Source organism: Cervus canadensis, chromosome 1 (genome assembly GCF_019320065.1).
Source record: "Cervus canadensis isolate Bull #8, Minnesota chromosome 1, ASM1932006v1, whole genome shotgun sequence".
Taxonomy (NCBI): domain Eukaryota; kingdom Metazoa; phylum Chordata; class Mammalia; order Artiodactyla; family Cervidae; genus Cervus; species Cervus canadensis.
Window position 1 is genome coordinate 70,027,377 of NC_057386.1, and position 17,964 is coordinate 70,045,340.

Genomic DNA, 17,964 nt, shown 5'->3' on the forward strand with positions numbered 1-17,964 from the left:
AGACCCAGAGGAATCGGGTGGAGAGGGAGATGGGAGGGGGGATCGGGATGGGGAATAAGTGTAAATCTATGGCTGATTCATATCAATGTATGACAAAACCCACTGAAATGTTGTGAAGTAATTAGCCTCCAACTAATAAAAAAATTAAAAAAAAAAATAAATTAAAAAAAAAAAAGAGAGAAACATCTCACTTTGGTAGGGGGATGTTGTAGAGATGATGGGGAGGAGGATTTGGGGAGAAGACATTGATACTATTTTAAAGACCTGTGTAGAAGTTTCTTGCCTTGTCTTTAGGTATTAGAACACCTTTTCAGAAAAGGGATAAATTCAGTTCTACGTTAGCAGAATTCGGTGAACTGTGATGGAGGTGTAAGTGGAAAGAAAAAGAGGTATTTGATCAATTTTTCCAGCAGGAACTTAAGGCCTTAACATGCTCCTGTTTCTCTCATTGTTTTGTCGACCAGTCTTTCTCTTGACCTGACACCACTGTGACCATCACTGCCTACTTTACCCAGGTTAATAGAGTCCACATTTTCCTGAAATCTGTTTTCAAACTGTGTAATTTATTTATCTTTATCTTCACAGTGTCTGATGTAGTACTTGGCACAAAGTATGACCCCATAAACACTTGTTAAATAAACAGATGAAAGACAGTAATGGCTTTTTTGATCCAAGTCTATAATTTTCTTTTTCAGGCTATTCTTCAGAAGAAATTGCCGTCCTCTTCCTTATCATGCACTTTCCCCCATGAGGTTTTGGGAATATATAGATGCTTATCATGATTTTGTTGTTGTTGTTCAGTCACTAAGTCGTGTCTGACTCTTTGTGACCCCGTGGACTGCAACACGCCAGGCTTCCCTGTCCTTCACTATCTCCTGGAGATTGTGCAAACTCACGTCCATCGAGTCGGTGATGCCATCCAACCATCTCATCCTCTGTTGTCCCCTTCTCCTTCTGCCTTCTATCTTTCCCAGCATCAGGATCGTTTCCAATGAGTTAGCTCTTCGCATCAAGTGGTCAAAGTTATTATGATCAACACCTCATATTTTTACATGTTTCTATTGTGTGGTCAACGGTAATACAGCATTTTTATGAGAAGCTCTCTGCTGATTACTAATATTATCACACTCAGGTTTCACTTTGCCCCATGGAAGCATGAATCTTGGGAAAAATCCTAGAAACTTTGTTATTTATAAAATTGGGGCGAGTTGACTTCCCTTCTTTCCTTATCAACAAACTGGTCTTTATCTGCAGTCTCCCAGAATGACCTTACCATGATGTCTACCTTTTCTCTTATCTTTACAAACATATTCTAGTGTGTTTGCTCACCCAGAGTCCTTTGCCATTTTCTTCCTAGTCCATTGACAGGTCATGAGAGCAAAATTATACAAGATTGAAGCAAACTCAGCTCCCAAGGCTGCTGACCCACAGCAGGTCACAGCCCTGGGGACATCTTCTCCACAGCACTCAACCTCACATTCCATTCTGGTCATGCTTTCCCTTGTTAATCCTGGCTCCACATGAAACCCGCTTTAGAAGCCAAAGTTTGGTTAAGCACATTTCCAGTGACCGACTTTGGCCCTGATCTTTGTTGGCAGATATCATTTTCAACCTATGTATATGAGTCATCTCAGTTGGCTGTTTGCTGAGAAGTGAGAACTCTGGTACTTTACTGAATGGTATTTGTAAACTTCTAAAAGACTCATTGCTATCCAGGAGAAAATCTGCAGTAATTTCCCTTAATACATTAAGGAAAAATTATTTATTCTCTGCTTAAGGACATTTCTTCTCAGAACACTGACTTGCAAAGCAGTAGCTTAAATTATATATACCAAACATGTTCAAAACACAGCCTCCTGGTAAAGTTCATTTCCCTGTGAGTGAAGTCAAATATAACTCTCTACTTCAAATATAACTCTGTGTCAGTAACTATTATTTTCTCTGGTTTAGTTTGTAAAAGCTCACAGTGTGTCCTAAGACACCGATTAGGATTTCCAACCCCTGATATGCTCTTACCCCAAAGCACCTGCTCACTGGGTCTTGTCACATTTTCCCATGCCTGGGCCATGGGAGCTGAGAGAGGCACCCAGTTTTCACTTCTTATCCTGCTCATGTATTCATTCCATACCTATGTATTTCGTTCTTCTTGTGTCCCAAGCATTATTATTGTTATTATATGGACCGAAGATAGCTGTATGCTAGTAAATTCTCTCTCATGTCCAGTGGAGGGGGAGGGGGGTCAGAAGTCAGGGAGGTGATGAGTGGAGAGCTAGGCAAATATTGGGGAGGAGAAGTGCATTGTGGTATATCAAAAGGGGAATTGAGTGAAAAGAAGGCTTTGGGGAGAAGGTTTTTAGACTGTGAGATTAAGGAAGGCTAGTGGGGTCCTAGGCAGACCAGGCTTAAGCAGAGAGTTAATGACAGGAAAGAGCCGCCCTGCAAAGATGAGGGGACGGCTTACCCTATGTGGGCCCCTACGGCAGGTATGAAAGTGCAGTGAGAGTGTTAGTTATTCAGTCGTGTCCGACTCTTTGCAACCTCATGGACTGTAGCCTGCCAGACTCCTCTGTCCACGGAATTCTCCAGGCAAGAATACTGGAGTGGGCAGCCATTCCCTTCTCCAGGGGATCTTCCCGACCCAGGGATCGAACCCAGGGGTCCTGCATTGCAGGCAGGTTCTTTACTGCCTGAGCCCCTAGGGAAGCCCTGGAGCAGGTATAAACTCGGGGTCTCTGCAGGCAAGGAAGAAGACACCTGAGTGGCTGGAGTCTGATGGGAAAGGAGGAGATGGTTTAAGATGAAGAAAGATTATGAGAAGTGCCTCATGAAGCAGGATAAGAAGACTGTGTTTTTATTCCAAGGCTGGCATCTCTGGGGATAATGGAGGCAGGGGGGAAAAAGAGAGGCCAGCTAGGGGGCCATGGTGGGGGTCCAGGTGAGGGCGGAGGCTGGAACTGGAGAGGTGGTAGTGAAGCTGGACAGACTCAGCAAATTTGGGAAACCTAGCGGAGACAGAGAAAGCACTGCCTTTCAGATGGAATGTGGGGAACTGGGTGACTCAAGGATGAGTCGAAGTTTACTTCCTTCCTTTCCCTTCAATGTCCTTGTTGGGTGGGCTTGAGAACCTCAGAAACATCTTTCTTGAGAGTAAACAGGCATCCGCTGTTCTCAGAAATAACCCCAAGAAGGCTTTCAAAACGAGGGCACTAGGAAACAGTATTTTATATTTTCCTCCGGATGAGGGAGGTTGTGATTTATTTTTATTTATTGAGGGAAATTTTAGGAAAGTTTTTGTTAACAAAAATTATTGCAATGAATAAGAGCTTCACTTTAGAGAGATATATTGTATGAAAAGCCTCTAGCATTTCATCTTAGAACAGACTACATTGACTCTTTGTCCCCAGCTCTTTTTGATTATGGAGAGATGTGTGATTAACGTTTGTTTGGGGTTCTTAGCAGTACTATGGTTACAGCGTGATGGTTGAAAATGTTCTATCCAGCACATTATTATTTATTCCATTTCTTGATAAAACAGACATTTAAGAACAAGGCAGAGTCTGGGAGTGCAGTGGGGGTGGGGCCCAAACTCTGTGAAATGTTTAACCTTTTCACATAGTTCAACAAAGTTTAGATTTCTGGCAAAACGCCTAGACTTTGCAAAGCAGTTCGTGGTTGCAAAACCCGACAAGACCCTAGTGCTTAAATTGTTCTGGCTCAAAAGTTGAGACAATGTGAAGAGAGCAAAAGAAAAGAAAAACACCCCCACATACCCCCACACCCCCACCCTGATAGTTGGGCTCATGGCACAGAGTAAGTCATTTGGAAAAGGATGCTGGAGTGGTGGTGATTACAACCTGTGATGCCTTAGAAGTGCAGCAGATGCCTCTGCTGAGAGAATAAGCTATCTCCAAAGGGAAAGCAAGTTCAGCATTAAAGGTAAAGAAGGATCTTAAGAACACATGACAATCCAAGTATGTCATAGATTAGCAGGAATTTTTTGTTTCACAGAATCGTAGCAATGCCCTCACAGAGAGCAGTGGCAAAGACTAGCAAGGTGTTACGTCGCGACTGTTTAGTCTGGAAAGAGTTGTCTCCACCCAGAAATGCACATGTGGGCTACCGTGGCTGCCAGTATCAGGGGTCACATCTTCTAGCCAAAGAAAGTGGAGGATCTGTAACTAGCTAGAAGTAATCACAAATTTCACTACCGTTTGACTTTCTGTGGTTTGTGTCAACATATGTGTTGATTTGGATTCCCTGGGAGTTTCTCTAAAATTCTTTAGAATTTATCTGTCATTAGCAAATAAGAAAATATGCAATGATAATTATTAAAATATCAAAAACATTAATATTAGCATTATTGAAACATTATGGATGAACATAGTAAATGTTTCCCACATATAGTCTTTAGAATCCTAATTCTGAGAGGTGGACAGTAAATCAAGGGATTGGTTGAAAAATCAATTCAGTGGTCAATTAAAGGGATGTATCTGAATGTCATTCCAATTTGTCTGTTTTATTTATTTTTCTTTTCAAAGTCTGAAATAGTTTTATGTCTTTCGCAAAGCTCTAGAATAGACTATCCAATGTTTTCCAAATATATTTGGTCACAAATTTTCCCATTCTCTCTCCTTTTGTGTGGAGTATATCATCAAACATATGTTCTGAGGCACATACATTAGTACATACTATATTTACATTTTATTAGTAGAATATATACCATAGATATGTGTGCAAAATGGACATACTTTAGCATGTGAATCTAAGAAATAGTGGAGAAAGAATCTGATGAAGAGAAAAGCAAATGAAATAAACCACAGTACTGAAAGTTGGCAATACATGGGTTATAAGAAATAATAACACAGTTACCCACAGAAAAATCCAACCACCGTGACTCAAATAAAAAGAAACTGAAGCTAGATTGTTTCTTGTTTTATATCAGCACCTTAACGATGTTAGATCTAAGATTTCTGCACTTCTCTTGGCTATTCCCTCATACTTACAATATGGCTGTTTTGACTCTGACTCTCACATCTACATCCTAGGCAGGAGAAAGTAGGAGAAAGAGGAAAGGTTTAGGAAAAGCTGTTCTTTAAATCAGGAAGTTAAAAATGTTTTCAGGAACGTCACAGCATAGTTACAAATATATCTAGTTGTGTGGGACTTTGTCACGGAGCAAAAGAGTTATGGGAGAGATTAAATAGGAATTTTATATTGCTAACTGGGCACTTTTGGGTGGGTGACTTATGCAGTAACAGAAATGAGGCCAGGAGTTTTGAGTATGTACCTCTGTTTTGATCTATAGAAATAAGGAGGTAGAATGTGTTATTTTAGATAGATTCCTTTAGGCAAGCTTTCTGAAGTACCTAGGTCCTTCTGAAAAAGTAATAAAATAGCCCACCTTTTGCTATCTTGGGAATAGTATACTCTCTTTTAAAAAAGACACGTGCATTTATTCACACTTACAACTTTAAAGTGATGTTGGGAGTAGACATGCTCCCCCATCCCTGGAAACACTGTCTTGTGGCTTGTCATCTGAATCTAGGTCAGCCACTTGCCCGAGGACCAAATGTTCTGGGGCTTTTCTTCAGGTTTCTAGTAGACATTGTTGGTTTTACTAGATGGGAATCGTCCAGAACCTAATTCAGCCCATGGCTTAAAACATGAAAGCATTTAGAGAACTTTTAGATAATTACCATGTTTTTTTCACTCCCTGGGATCTTAATGGAGATGAATATACACTGGGAAACAAATTGGCTGTTTGCTTATGACATTTTCTTTGATAGTGAGACACAACATGTTGCTCCAGCGCTGTCCTCCCTGGAATGGAATTTATTGAAAGGAAAGCCCATGATGAAACTCACAGAGGGGCTATCCACTCTTAATCTGTGTGCTACTAAAAAGGAGCATTTGCTATAAAATGATTTCTAAAAAATGGCAATCATGTGGACCTCAAGTCCATGTTATAACAAAATCCCACTAATATTCCTCTGGCATAGAAACTCAAAGCCTGTTTCTTCCTGTTTTTCATTATGAAAGTAGTGTTAGCCTCATTATCAACATCTTGAAACACAGAGGAAAATACTACTCTGAATCCAATCATCTTAAACATTTTTGTGAAATCTTTTCTTCTCTTTTTATGCCTTTAAACATCTTTCTCTTTACTCACTGCTGTATTGTAAGCATTGTTTTCATGATGCAATCTAGTCTCATTCTAGTATATGAACAATTAAGTTTTTTCCATTTTTTTCTGAGTTTTTGAATCTATTTCATCATTCTTCATATAATAGTTGTGTCCATAGATGCAAAAGTTATTCACTAGTGTATTTAATCCTTCAGTGGTGGGGCTGATTACTACCAACTGACCATGTGCCAAGAATCCATGGGGGAATACAGAAGAGCAGTCAGTGGTCCCCCATGGCAGGAGTATATAAGTAATACATGCGCGAGTGTGTGCTCGGTCATGTCCAACTCTTTATGACTCTATGGACTAACCCACCAGGTTCTTCTGTCCATGGGCTTCTCCATTCAAGAATACTGGAGTGGGTTGCCATCTCCTCCTCCAGGGGAGCTTCCCAACTCAAGGATCGAACCTGCGTCTCCTGCATTGAAAGATTCTTTATCACTTGAGCCATCAGGGAAACCCTTTCCCTGATACATGTGTGTATCTAATTGGGGTTTACAAAACTAGCCTTTTATAGAAAGTGATTGTAAAAGATAGTGGGTAATATGCGGTTTGCCAGGAGTGAGAAAGCACAGACTGGAAATGAAATCACCATTCAGCTTGGATGTAGAGAAGTGGGAAGGACCCTGCTGGAGGACCTTCCGGGCCCAGGGAGAAGAGGGTGGGAAATGATTGACTGTGTCTAAGGAGTAGTTAAATTTAATGCCTGTTCTGCATAATGGAGTTTATTTTAATCTCAATTTCCTGTATATCCCAAGGAAAATGGTCTGGAACCTTTCTGTGCTGAAATGACCTCAGTTCTCCTCTTTACTTGTTTGTGTAGACTCCATCAGCAAACATGTGTTCGACAGTGACTAGATACCAGGGTCTCCTTTTTCCATGCTTTCCCCAGATTTATACTCTTTGCTGTCATCTTGTGCAAAATCTGAAGAACGAAAGCCTCATTTAGAAGAGAAAAATCAAAGCCATTTGTACCTTTGTATGCTCAGTCTTACCAGAATGCTCATATTGGCTCATATACCTTAGGTAAAAGCTGGAGTGACTATTGAATCTGAAAATATCTCTGCATCTTACTTTGTGAGAACAATATAGAAATATACGTGCGAGTTGGGGAAACTATAGAATCACAGGGTCTGGCCTCCTTGCAGATCATTTACATTACTTGGCCAGTGTTTCTCACACACCGTATTCCTTTAGGTGTTATATTTTCTTGCTAAATGGAAGCCTTACCTTTATGACCAAAGGCAAATACATAAAACCAGATCCTTAAGCACAGTATCTGAGTCCCTAAAGCTTCTCAGAATAGAGATTAGGACTTCCCTGGTGGTATGCGATGAGGGTCTGCATGCCAATACAGGGGACACGAGTTCAAACCCTGGTCCAGGAAGATCTCACATGCTGTGGAGCTGCTAAGCCCGCGTACCACCTAAGCCTGCGTACCACCTAAGCCCGCGTACCACAACTACTGAGCCCCCACGCCTAGAGCCTGTGCTCCGCAGTAAGAGAAGGCACCACAGTGAGAAGCCTTCACACTGCAACTGGAGAAAGCCCACACACAGCAGCAAAGGCCCAGCGCAAAACCAAAAATCAATAAATTATATATATATATGGACGCAGGAGCCGGGTGGGCTACAGTCCATGGGATCGCAAAGAGTCAGACATGACTGAGCAACTAACACTTCACTTCAAAGAACACAGGTTGAAAAATACTTGTTTCATCTGTCTACTTATTTACAGATGGAAAAATTGAGTCCTAGAAAATCAGGAAGCCATGAAGGACTTCTCGCCTTGAATTCCATCATGAAAGCAAATATTTTCAGGATTCAGCATTTTGGCTGAGTCAAAGCCTTTAAATCAGAGATGAATGCATTGGGCTGAACCATAGTATAAACGTCTCTTCCATTTATTCTTCTATCGCCCTTCTTTGAGAGAAAAGAGAGAGAGAAAGAAAAAGAGCTTTCTTTTCTAAGCCCAGTGTGCAGGGGTGCCCAGAAGGGTAGTCCCTGGTAGTCAGCCACAGCCTCTGCTTCTGGCTCCTCTAGGTCCCAGCCACTGAGCTCCCTCCTCCCACAGCCCCAGGAGAGCTGGGAGGCTCCTCACCGCACGTCCTCTGGCTCAACAAGGCCCTGAGCAAGAGCAGGTCCCAGAGCAGTCATTCTCATTCTCAAAGAATTACATGGGGCTGAAAAAATAATTTTTACTTTCCTGTTCATTTCCAGTTGCAAAACTTGAAATTCTTCTGGTAAGTTGATTCGGTGACACATACACAATTATAAGAAAAATATTCAAAATGGAAAGATTTTCTCATTCAGTATTCCTACTGGCACCTAAACATGCCCTGATGCTTCACTGGCAAAGATGTTACTGTAATATTACCTTGTCATTCATACTGAGAGGGTTTGGCTAAATCAACCCGCGGGACAAATGACCATGTTTATAACATGACTGACCTGTTAGGTGTGTCTTGCAGGGACCACAAATTAGTGAACTGTGAACCAAATGTAGCACGCAGATTTGCTCTGTGCGGCCTGTATGGTGTTTTGAAATTTTTGAATTAATTGCCAAAACTTAAAAATTAAGAGATTGAACATAAAAATCCAGTTTCCCAGTGTCTCTTGAAAAGAAATCAGAAGATTGGGCAACACTGTGTCCAGAGTCTTAGGGACTGCTAACAGGGTAATTTCCCATCTGAGCTGTGTGGCTGCTGCCCCCTGTAGATGGGACATGCATTCTTCAGTTTGTATCACCCCTGTGTGGAGCCTGGTTCTTTCTTTATGGTAGACAGTATCCGCATCTTTATTAAAAGTGAGACAGGAAACTTTTCAAAGCAATTTTTCCAGGTTGCTTTGGGTACTTATTACTGAATGATTTTCTATAAAAAGTTTTTTTGGACAAAAATCTTAAGAGATGTACAAATAAAGTCTAATAAAATAATTTTAGAAGAAAAAAAATGTGAGGCAAGAAAAGCTGACATAGAGGGTACTTGTTTATATAGACTTGATCTAATGTACATAATGTATATGATTTTGTGGACATTTGAGTCTACTACCCTTGTACAGTGTGTGAAGAGATAATACTGTGTGCTGCTAAGTCTAAGATGCCCATTTTCCCTCATATTTGACCAGCTCTGAAATCGAGAGTCACTGTAGAATCGCTGTCAGCCAGGCAGCAGTCATGGTGGAGCAGCCGCTGCCTGCAGACAACGTCATCGCTGTTTTTGTTGCTGTGCCGATTGAGATTATGTGCAGTGCTGGGGAGGTGCATGGTGAGTGTAATTGTTATTTCAATTTCAGATGTCCTCAACAAGAAGCCTATTATTCAGCCTTGCCACGAAAAGTGACCGTCTATGCAGAAAGACAGCAGCTGGCCATGAGTTGGGTAGTAGCTGAAGCCAATGTTTTTTGTAGGAGGAATGACTGCAATTCCTTCTTTTCTTGGAAAGAGCAGCCAGACACTTCAGGAGACTAAGGAGGGGAAAATCTTACAGGTCTAGGAGGCTTTGTTACATTTTGTTACTGAGATAAGTGCAGAAGTATTCCCGTTACAGGCCAAACAGTGCAATAGGAGGCAAGAGAAAATGTCAAATAATTTGGAAGAGATGAAAGAAATTTCTGGCCAAAGCAGACTGTGTGGTCCACCCAGGCTGCAAATAGAACCAACATTATTGTGTCATAGACTGATGGGGAGTGTATATTCTTTTTTGTATTGCTGTGTAAAATTTCAACTCTCTCAGTCAATAATGTCTTAAATTCAAGAAAATATGGTAAAATACCACCTGCTGTTGTTGTTCAGTCTCCAAGTCATATCCGACTCTTCGTGACCCCGTGGACTGCAGCACACCAGGCTTCCTTGTCCCTCACATCTCCTGGAATGTACCCACGTTCATGTCCATTGAATTGGTGATGCCAAGCAACCATCTCATCCTCTGTCACCCTCTTCTCCTTCTGCCTTCAATCTTTCCCAGCATCAGGGTCTTTTCCAATGAGTTGACTGTTTGCATCAGGTGGCCAAAGTATTAGAGCTTCAGCTTCAGCATCAGTCTTTCCAAAGAGTATTCAGGGTTGATTTCCTTTAAGATTGACTGGTTTGATCTCCTTGCCGTCAAAGGGACTCTGTATGACCGTCTCTAGGTAGTATATTAAAAAAAGGCAAAATACCACCGTTTTGTCACAGAGAGTGAAGTCAGTCAGAAAGACAAAAACAAATATCATATATTAACACATGTGTGGACTCTGAAAAAGCTGGTATAGATGATCTTATTTATAATGCAGAAATACAGAAAGACATAGAGAACAAACATATGGACACCAAGGAGGAAAGTGGGCTGGTGGGATAAACTGGGAGATTGGGATTGACATATATACACCATTGATACTATGTATAAAATAGATAACTAGTGAATTGAGAAAGTAGCATGGAAACACATATACCACATGTAGAATAGGTAGCCAGTGGGAGTTTTCTGTATGGCTCAGGCAGCTCAGATGATTCAGTGGTGCTCTGTGATGACCTAGAGGGGTGGGAGGCGGGAGGGAGGCTCAGGAGGGAGGGGACATATGTGTACCTATGGCTGATACAAGTTGATATCTGGCAGAAACCAACACAATACTGTGAAGCAATTGTCCTTCAATTAAAAATAAGTAGATTTTCAAATTAAAAAAAGATGACTTTCGTGAGAATCTGTATAGCACAGAAAACTCTTCACTCGATGCTCTGTGATGACCTAAGTGGAAATAAAACCCCCCAAAGAGGGGATATATGTATATGCGTAGCTGATTCACTTTACGGGGCAGGAGGAACTAACAGGGGAAGCCTGGCGCGCTGCAGTCCATGGGGTCACGAAGAGTCGGACGCAGCTTGGTGACCGAACAACAACAAGAACAAGAAACTCGTGCAAGACTGTAAAGCAACTATACTCCAATAAAAATTAAACAGAATCAAACAAAAAGAAAAATATGGGAAATAAAGCCAAAAATCAGTGTTGAGTGCAAAAAAAAAAAAGAAGGACTACCTGAAAGTTGTGAGTTAAGTTTTGTTTGGAGCCAGATGAGGACTACAGCCTGGGAGACAGCCTCTCAGACAGCTCTGAGGGACTGCTCCGAAGAGGCAGAGGGGAGGTCAGTATACATCTGGTTTTGTTGAAGGATGGTATGTGTAGTTGAGCACACATTTTGGCAGATGGTCGCTGCTAGTCATGAGGAGCAGATGTCACCATTTATGATTATAGTGCTTTTCTAGATAAGTGAAGATACAAGAACCTGGGCTCGTAAAATCTCGTGAAGTTATTTAACTGTCTGAAGACATGTTCTGCCAGTTTTTTCCCAGAGCACAGAGCGTCTCATCCCTGATCTCCACCCTGAACTCCTTTTAGGAGGTGTTGAAAGTCAATGACTGCAGTGGCTAGTGAATTCATTCTTGTAGACAGGCAACAATTTTCAGTTGGCAACAGTAAGAACTAATTGAGCTAGCCATCGACACCATCTTTTCACCTAGCAACTACTCACATTTTTTCGAAATTGCTTCCTTTCCCTTTCTGAGCACTGAGGGAAAGAGAAGTGGAGGCAAAATGAATAAGTGGTGTAGCTCTTAGGAAACAGTAAATGCTGGCAAAGCAGAACACAGAACCTGAGATTGGTGCTCAGTCATAATAAGTAACACAACCTCCCAAGCTGCCTGTAAAATTTTAAAGGAAAAGTAATTAAGACCAAAACACCAGAGAATCATCATCCCAAGTATTTCCGAGTTAAGAAAGGGCATTTTTTAATGCTAAGAGTTTTGGAGGAAGTCACGAGTGAAGGGCGAGGTGAACTTGACTTACTGCCTTTACAGACAGCGAAACCCACTATTCAGGACAGTGACACATCCATCCTTTGTCATATGTTATTACTTACAGTACATGCCATAGGACAAATGTTTGTTATTAGCAGAAGTTTCGTGGACAAGTTTTATCATCCGTTTTCTGGTCCACTCCAATTTAACAACTATTTTCTATTTTGCCTGCAGGCTAGAAAGCCAAGTTTATGCCAAAGACATTTCTATTTTCGCTGTCATGGCCCTAAATGAACATTTTGTTTTGAAAAGGAACTGGAAAAATACATGCAAGAAGGAGAATGTAATTTACTTTTTGACGTTTTCTAAAATAATATAAAGCAATTCCAAGCAACAAATAGCTGCTTGTTTCAGTTATCTTTCCAGAAAGTGAATTACTGGCTTTGGTCTGATTGGAAAAGACTTGTTGTTACTCTGCAAAGGTCTGCGTTGTTAATGCACATATTTGGGGCATTGTCTAGTTTTACCTCTGCTCAAGGGGCTTCCTAGGTGGCTCAAGTGGTAAAGAATCTGCTTACCAGTGCAGGAGTCTCAGGGGACTCAGGTTTGATCCCTAGGTCAGGAAGATCCCCTGGAGGAGGGCATGGAAACCCACTCCAGTATTCTTGCCTGGAGAACCCCATGGACAGAGGAGCCTGGTGGATTATAGTCCATGGGGTCCCAAAGAGTCGGACATGACTTAGTGTCTGAGTATGCATACACCTCTGCTCACAGAACCCCTGAAATGGCCTTGGAAGTTATGAAACTCACTTGGGTATTTAGTGTTTCTTGCATTTTAAAGTTATGATATCAACCAAATAAAATGCTAATTGGAAATAGCCTCATCTTATATCTTTTGGTAAAATCCTTGACTCCCAGGCCTAATTAGCACATCTTTTATTTGGAAAACAAAATGGGAATGGCCTTTCATAAAAGTTAACCACACGTACTCCTCTCTACAGAGGGAAAACCAGAGCACAAGGTAAAAGATGACTTTCCCTAGCAAATTTCTGCTTTCACTTTTAAATTGCTGAATGACTTTGCCCTTGGGCTGACGTGTTTTCATACCCTTTACAGTTTTTTTAAAGTGAGATTTTGGTGATTGTTTCGAGAGTATCACTGTAACATGTTGAAAGCCAATTGAGAAATAGCTGCTGTTCATTGCTAGAAATTTTGCACTTGGATAGAATTAAAGCTGGGAGGTGTCAGAAGCTTAATTGGGCTGGAACATATCAACATACTTTTAGTTTATACAAGTTTGTGATACAGAATAGGCACTTAATAGACATTTGTTGAATAAACTCTATGACTTATGCATACAAAAATGCCTGTGCATGAGCTATACATACTATCAATAAAATTTGAAATTAGGACATGTCCTACAAGTAAAATATTTATGATTAATCAACAGATGAACTCAGTAATGACAACCATACTAGTAACAATTTTTAAGTAATAATAATAATAATTCATTTTGCTCTTCTGCTGTTAACTCCAACACAGATAGTGACTCCCAGACCTCGGTAAATTGTAAGCAGATGAGAAGTCTCTAGAGCAATCACCAGATTCGATCTTTGTTAGGTTACAAAACTCCGTCTTCATCCTCCGGTAGAGTAAGACCAAGAAGGATCTTTTCACTGTTTATACGTGGTTGAGATGAGAAGAGCAAAAAGAGAGACTTTCATTTATTCATTGATACATTCCATGTATCTATGTGAAAGGGGCAAGTTAAATGAAATTTCAGGGGATGGAAGAAAGCCATTCATACATGGACCAGAGCATCCTCTTTCAACTTTACCTAGGAATTCTCAAGAACCTCTCAATTAATTTAAATTAATTTGATTTGAGAGGGATTTGGAAAAGTTTAAGAACCCAAGCCGTTCCCTGGTGGGCTCAGTGGTAAAGAAGCAGCTGGCCAATGCAGGAGATGCAGGTTTCGTCCCTGGGTCGGAAAGACCCCCTGGAGAAGAAGATGGCAATCCACTCCAGTATTTTTGCCTGGGAACTCCCATGGACAGAGGAGCCTGGAGGGCTGCAGTCCATGGGGTCACAGAAGAGTCAGACAGGACTGAGTGACTAAACAACAAGACAATGTGTGCCAAACCAGGTGCAGTGCAAGGGCGGTCAACCAGGAGAAGCTGACACCATCCTGCTCAAATTATTTACTTGGGTGTAAATATTTCCATAGACTATAATTTCAATTGCTAAGTTATTAATTTTATACTCACTTCCAAGCAAATGTAGGTATATTAGATTACAGTAATTAATGCTATGAATAGTTAAGACTTCTATCATAGATTTAAATTTTGGAGAACAAAGAGTTCCATATTGGCCCTTGGAAAGTCAAAAATAATAATAATTGATTTTTTTTTGTAATTCTGTTTTTCATTCCATGCATTTATCTCTTGGTTTCACCAAAGTGTTGAAGAAATCCATGGCACAAAAGTACTTTTAATACAAGGAAACCCTGGACTTGCTATACTGAAATAACTGTTAAAAATAAAATACATGAGGGAGAATGCATTCTACATGCCTTAGTTTGTTAGAACTTTGAACTGATGCTCAGGTCAATGAGCCTTCCTTTTATGACAGCTTTGGATGGATGACTTGGGAGCAGCATGAAACAAGTTGGTGTGGCTTAAATCTTGGTGGAGAGTTATAGGCTTGTCCTGGATGCTACCAAGCACAGTTCTACAGTACACCATAACTGAATTAATTCCCAAGGAAGTTCAAATATGGACACTAAAGGAAAATGGCAAAAACTACTAAATTTCACTTCTGGGAAGTAAATGTTCCTTGTAGTATTACTACAGTATCATGGGCCCAGTTAACTAATTGGGAGAAAATGGTTTGTTTGTTTTTTGGGGGTGCTAAATATCTAACTGTGACACATGTCTCTAGTTATGGGCATAAAGAGAGAAAGGAAATAGTGTGAGCTCTGTATTCTGACTTTGTTGGCTGACAGGATGGTGGATTGTTCATATGTATTGAGCATCCATGTTGCTCAATAAATGGCCCAGGCATTGTGCTAGCTTTTGAAGGGTCTATAAAGTAAATAAGACAATTTAAGAAAATGAGTATATTATTTGGGCCCAGAGAATGATCATTATTTCTTTAGAATGTGAATATTTTGTTAAATGACATTGCTATGACTTTAAACAGTTAATTCTACTAAGATTTCTTACCATCGGGAAACAATTGAATTAACTAGTTCTCCTTTCCTCTAGAAATTCCCAGACTCTCAATATTCATTGTCATGCCAAGCACCAAATATGGACTCCCTGAAGAGGACAGCACATAGAGAAGGGAGCCTCCCTCTATGAGAAGGGAGTTGAGTTGGTGAAGTCACTAGATATCAGTGAGGGATCTGGGGCACTTGGAAGGTTGTCTTGACCCAAAAGATCTCTCCTGGATTGTCTGAGATGGTTCACCTTATTGAATAGCTCTTCCCTAGAGAATCATTGAAGTAAATGAAGCCTCCTTGTTGGTACTGGCCTCAAATGTGGACACACAATTTCTGATAAATCTTCAGAGCAGAGCTAGGTGCAGGCAGAGACTTTGAATAACATTTTATCAACAGTGTATGACTGTCAGAAAGGAAAGACACAGGAATATAAAACTAAGTGATTTGCCATATAAGGAATAATTCCTGGAGACATTACCAAAATAACAACTTAGGGTCTTGAATTCAAGCGTAGAGTCTGAATAGACATTTTTCCAAAGAAGGCATCCAAATGGCCAACCGGTGCATGAAAAGGTGCTCAGCATCACTCATCATCTGAGAAATGCAAATCAAAGGCACAGTGAGATAAGACCTCACAACTGTTGAAATGGATGTTATCAAAAAGTAACGATAACCCTATATGCAAAACAGAAAAAGAGACACAGATGTACAGAACAGACTTTTGGACTCTGTGAGAAGGCGAGGGTGGGATGTTCTGAGAGAAGAGCATTGAAGCAAGTATACTATTAAGGGTGAAACAGATCACCAGCCCAGATTGGATGCATGATTCAAGTGCTCAGGGCTGGTGCACTGGGAAGACCAAGAGGGATCGGATGGGGAGGGAGGTGAGAGGAGGGATCGGGAAGGGGAACACATGTAAATCCGTGGCTGATTCATGTCAATGTATGGCAAAAACCACTACAATATTGTAAAGTAATTAGCCTCCAACTAATAAAAATAAATGAAAAAAAAAAGTTAAGAAATGAAAAGGTTGGCGAGGATGTGGAGAAAAGGGAAATTTTGTGCACTGTTGGTGAAAATATAAACTGGTATAGCCATTGTGGGAGAAACAGTATACAAGTTCCTCAAAAAACTAAAAATAGATCTACCATGTGAGGCAGTGTTTCACTTCTGGGTGTATATCCAAAGGAAATGAAGTCATTACCTGGAAGAGATATCTCTGTACTCCCATATTGATTGCAACATTTTTCATAGTAGTTGAGATGTGAAAACAACCTAAATATCCATCAACAGATGAAAATGGGAGATATCATTCCATTATATATAATATTTCCATATATGTAGTAATATTATTCAGCCACGAGAAAGAAGGAAATCCTGTCATTTGTGGCGACATGGATGGACCTTGTGCATTTTAAATGAAGTGGAATAAACCAGACAGAGAAAGACAAGATATATCACTTATATGTAGAATCTGAAAAAAAAGTTGGACTCATAGAAATCAGGTGCAGAATGGTGATTGCTAGCAGCTGGTGGGGTCAGGGGACTAGGGAGAGGTTGATAAAAGTGTATAAAATTTCAGTTATAAGTTCCATAAGAACTGAGGATCTAATGTGTACCACAGTGACTGTAGTTGATAATCCTTTATTGTATAACTAAAATTGGCTGGGCCTTCCCTAGAGGTCCAGTGGTTAAGGCTCTATGCTTCCACTGCCAGGGCGTAGGTTCAGTCTCTGGTCAGGGAACTGAGATCCCGTGAGCTGATTACAAAAAAAAATTAAAATTTGCTGAGCCAAGAGAGTAGAACTTCAGTGTTCACACCAGAAAAAGAAAAAAGACAATTATGTGAGGTGTAAGGGATATGTTAATGAAGGGGACTTTCACATTATGTACACATATCAAATCACCACGTTGTACACTTTAAATATAATTTTATTTGTCAAATATATGTCGATAAAATTAGGGGGGTTGAGGAATAACTTCTTTCTCTTGAGGTTGTGGTCCAGCAGCTTCTGTCCAGAGAGGCCATGCTTCCTGCTCCACCTGGGGACGCCCTCCGACACCTTCATGCCCCCCAGGCTCATTGGGGTCCCAACCCCGAAAGGAAGCTCAGAGAGAAGAGCTGTCAGTCCTGTGGCCCGTCCCCTTCCTGATGCCAGAGATCACATCTGCTTTGCTTGTCCTTCGCTGAGCAGTTGTTCTTCGAGTGCCCACCCTCTGCCAGATGCTTGGGATGTGTCAGGAAACTGGAGAGACAAAAGCAAAACAAAACTGTCATCGAGCGAAACACAATAAGGAGGTTTGAGTGGAATGAATTCTGTGCCATGGGGAAAAAAAAGAAGAGGGTGAGGAAGGTCAGAAATGCTGGTGGGGAGCTGGTGTGTCCAGGGTGGGCTGTCTTTACCGTATAGGATAGAGTGGTATGCAGAGGACATCTGGAGAAGGTAGAGCTGAGACAGATTGAAAGAGGTACAAGAATTAACCTTGGGAATATATGCTGGTGGGGGAGCGGATTGTGTACCAGGCAGAGGAAGGAACCAGGGCCTAGAGCTTAAGCTGGTTGCTAATTACAGCAAGCATGCAGAGACCAGCATGGCTGGAGGAAGGGACGGGTGACCAGGAGCAAGTGTCAAGGGAGGCTTAGAGGCCGCAGTAAGGACTTTGGCTTTTCCTGAGTGAAATGCAGTCACTGAAGGGATTCGAGCAGAGGTGTGGCATGATTTGAACTTAAATTTTATCAGAATCATTTGAGCTGTACTGTTAAGAGTCCACTATAGGGAAGCAAGGG